The sequence below is a fragment of the Silene latifolia genome, chromosome 6, assembly GCF_048544455.1.
Source record: "Silene latifolia isolate original U9 population chromosome 6, ASM4854445v1, whole genome shotgun sequence".
NCBI lineage: Eukaryota > Viridiplantae > Streptophyta > Magnoliopsida > Caryophyllales > Caryophyllaceae > Silene > Silene latifolia.
This window is the reverse complement of record NC_133531.1, coordinates 78,810,446-78,814,689: the sequence shown is the minus strand read 5'-3', so window position 1 is coordinate 78,814,689 and position 4,244 is coordinate 78,810,446. Positions and strand designations below refer to the sequence as shown.

Here is a 4,244-nt window from a genome sequence, read left to right as displayed (position 1 = left end):
ATTTTGATAACTTTGGTTTTAGTTGTAAAAGGGTCTTTGAGCTTGGTTTCTCATTGGAGGTGGGGTGTATGTTGTTTGAGGGTTTTGAACATTTTGGCTTTTGTATGAGAGGTTGGGATGGAATTTGGTGTTTTCATTGTAATAGTTGGAATAAGGGGTACCACTCTTGTATGCTTGGAAAGCATTCACTTGTTCACTTGTTCCCCTACATTCACTTTGGTCATGTCCCAAAGTTCCACAACTCTCACATACTCCACTTGGAATTGATGAAGATGCCACCATGGCATTAACATGTTGCTTAGGTGATTTGGAGGCCTCTTCAAGTTTAGCCATAGCCTTCTCAAACTTCAAATTAATGGTGTCAATATGAGCACTAAGTTGAGCACCCAATTGAGTAATAGAGTCCACTTTATGCTTTCCTCCTCTAGTAGCCTTCCGAGGTCTACTATATTGTGAGTTATGGACCGCCATTTCCTCAATCTTGTTCCATGTTTGATTATCATCAACTTCGGTAAACATACCATTTGACCCCATATTGAGAATATTTCGGGAGTCTTCATATAGACCATTCCAAAATTGTTGTACAAGGAACCACTCGCTAAGTCCATGGTGTGGACAAGATCTACAAGTATCCTTGAATCTCTCCCATGCTTCATACATTGATTCCTCATCCCTTTGTTTGAACCCAGTGATTTGGGCTCTCAACATGTTAGTCTTCTCCGGAGGATAGAACTTTTTGTAGAAAGCAAGTGCCAATTTCTTCCAATAGTCAATACCAAGAGTAGCCTTATCTAGGCTCTTCAACCATTGTTTCGCGGAACCAATCAAATTAAAATGAAATAAGACCCATCGAATTTGGTCTTGAGTAACTCCGGTTTGAGAAATCGCATCACAATAGTCACAAAAAGTCTCCATATGAGAATGAGAGTCTTCACTAGGCATCCCCCCAAATTGATTTCTCTCAACCAATTGTATAAATGCGGACTTTGCAATGAAATTACTGGTTAAATGTTGTGGATTAGGAGTACCATTTGGTAGGTTCTCCTCGGTTGGTACGAAATGTGATGAAAATTTAGGCATTGTTGGTTGATTTTGTGGTTGGTTTTGTGTTGGGTTATCCTCTCATTCTCTTGCAAAAGGGTTGATGAACTCAATATTATTTGGTTGAATGTCCACAATCTCACCAATACCTCTCAAAGTATTTCTAGCAAGTCGGTAACAAGTTACCTTGTGATCTCCTAGACATGCAAAATATCAAACAACTCGAAAACAATTAGAACAAACATTGAGGAGTTTGACTTCCCCAACGTAAAGAAAGACACAACTAAAAACAATCAAAGAAAATCAAATCAAGTTAACACCGTCCCCGGCAACGATTTTTTTGGTCCAATCGGTTTTGTTACTTGTCGTCAAACGTTACCTTGACCAAAACAATATTTATAACTTCACAAACTACTCTACTCTTAGTAAAGAGGTAAGTAAAGGTCGGATCCCAAGGGACGGGTATTGATGTAGGATTTTCGATTGCAAATGGTTGTGTCTAAGGGTGTCATGGGTTGAGATAGGAGATCAACTAAACTAATCAACAATGTAAATAAAGTAATGAAAACAAACAAGATGATTAAAATGAGATGTAAACAATTGATTAAAAGCACTAGGGTGTCATGGGTTCATAGGGGATTCATGGGATTTGATCATACAAACATGTTTTCTACTAGATGCAAGCACTTATTGTTGTGATGGGATCGAGTTGGTTTATGTCTTACAATCCCTAAGAAGGTTTAGGTCCCGGAGCCGAATCGATTAGATTGTACAACACCTACAAGTCGACTTAATCCTCCCTATCCAACTATATGCATGGTCTAATGAGACTCGAGTTGGTTTATGTCTTACAAGTCTCATTGAAAAGGTAAGTGATGGGTAAAAAATGTAAGGATTCATAGGCTCGCATTTCATCAAATATAACATGTGCATAAGTTGAAATCACAACAAGAAAGCAAATTAATTATGAAAACATATTAGATTAAGCATGAATCAATCCCCATGTTGGTTTCCCCTAATTCCCCATTAACCCTAGTTAAGGAAACTACTCACTCATTATCAAGTTTAACATACTAACAAGGTTGTCAATCATACTAACAAGGCAAAACATGATGAACAAATGAATATGATTAACAATAATTAAAAAGGGATTAAGAGAGAATTATACCTATAAAGATAATTCCAAATAATAAAGCAAAGAATAATAGAAGTACTTGATGATTGATGGAAGGTTGTCAATCCTCCAAATAAACCCAAATAATCTTCTAATTACCCAAAATAAATGATGAACATTAGAGAAATTAAGGAAATATTAAGAAATGAGATTTGTATTAATGCTAAATTAAGAGTTGATTACAAGATTAAGAGAGTATTAAGACTTGATTAGGATAAGATCAAGATAAGATGATAATCTAGGTAGTACAATGGGGTATTTATACTAGAGATTAGGTACAAAGATTAGGGTTACTAAGGGCTTAAATGACTATTAAGACCCTTAATAAAAGTTGAGGAAGTGCTCCTCTCCAAGGAGATGCTCATCTCCATTTTGGTAGTCTCCAGGAAATACGCTGGTCCCGAGCGTCTAGGTTGTAGGCACGGTGGAGTCTGTAAGGGAATCCGAGCGGATCAGGGAAGAGACGCTCGGATTGGTTGGCTTCAAGACGAGCGTCTTGGCATCGGGACGTTCGGATTGGTGGGCAGGGAGACGCTCGGATTGGCAGGGAGCCGCTCGGATCCTGGGTCAGGCACTTCTCGTTTCTTCTTTCCTCAACAATCCTCGGGGATCTTGTTGAGGGTGCAAGGATCCTTTTATCATTGCCCAATCTACTTTATTATCTACATAGGCCTTCTAGTATCGTCTTCCCTTTGATGCTTGGTCATTGAATTTGATCAATTTAGCTCCATTTTGCCATGAAAATGCAAGGTTTGCACTCCTCTTCTACCAAGAAAACAAAACCTCAAAGAATATGCAAAATGGGAAAATAAAGATAGTAAATGACCCAATTATGCACTAAAAAGCATAGGAACGAGGCTAATTCGGGGACTAAATATGCTCAAATATGAGTCGCATCAAATGATTAATGGTACGTGTGAGTGAGTAGCATGATGAGAGAGGACCCATGGTAAGAAAGAGTGAGAAGGGATACCGATATGAATTAATGGAATTTGTTGGAGCAACTAAAAGGTAATCGGATTACTAAAGAGTTAGTCACAAGGAGTAAGGATATGAACTATTAATTGGTTTTGTCGAGTGTAAAAGGAAAAGAATGAGTGGAGTAAACTAAGAGAACGTTGACTAGAGTTAGGGAACATGAATGTAAGGAATCATGGAGGTGTATGATAGCATCATGAGAGAGTGTGAGTTAATGGTTATATAGGAGTTTCTGGACAACATGTTAGCCATGAGTTTCGACGAATTAAGGGGAGTAAAAAGTTGGTAGAGTATTTGCACGATATGAGATTTTGGTGGTGAGTTTGATGACGATAAAATTAAGGATAGAATTGGAAGGAATGTTAAGGTAAATTTTGTTGATGGATATGATGTCGATATTTGGGATGTTAACCGAAGATAGAAAAGGAACCGTGATATTCACAGGTGAGTGTAAGATATTTGTTATACGAAAAGTGGTGGTGTTGTGATGTTGTAACTAGTGGTTAAGGATGATGATTAATAGGAAAGATAGTCATTCTAAAGAGGTTGATTTTGTAGAGACCAGATTGATATGTATGATTGTGAGGAAGTATAAGATGTGGTTATGGAGACAGTTGCTAGTAGTTGAGTATTAATGGTATGGTTACATCGGTCAGGAGATGATAGTTATGCGAATGGAAGAATGAGTTATGAAGAGCATGCGAGTTTTAGCTCGGGCGAGAGATAGCCTTATGAAGTGGTAACTTACTTGATCAAGATTGACTAGTTGGATGTGATTACGGGTCTATGATGTGTATAAATGTTTGTGTGAGGTTCTGACCTCACGAGAAGTGGTATGGTGTGATAGTTATAATTTGTTATCTAAATGCTCTGTAATATATGTTGGGTACATTAACCTAATGGAATGATGTTCAAAAGTGATAGTTTGGGTGATCTGGCATGGTTAGTTATACTTGCATATGTATTCATGATATATGTTTATTCCGTGAAATGGTAGGGATGATATTCATGAGGTTCTTATCTGTTTATTCCGTGTAATATGTTGGTAAAG

The 4,244-nt window shown here is 37.6% G+C and overlaps 1 non-coding gene across 1 annotated transcript; it reads left to right on the top strand.

Moving 5' to 3' along the window:
- Positions 1-601: 601 nt before the first annotated feature.
- Positions 602-708, top strand: LOC141589395 (small nucleolar RNA R71). Its single transcript, XR_012520336.1, has one exon. It is a non-coding gene; the product is annotated as a small nucleolar RNA R71 (small nucleolar RNA).
- The last annotated feature ends 3,536 nt before the right edge of the window (positions 709-4,244 follow it).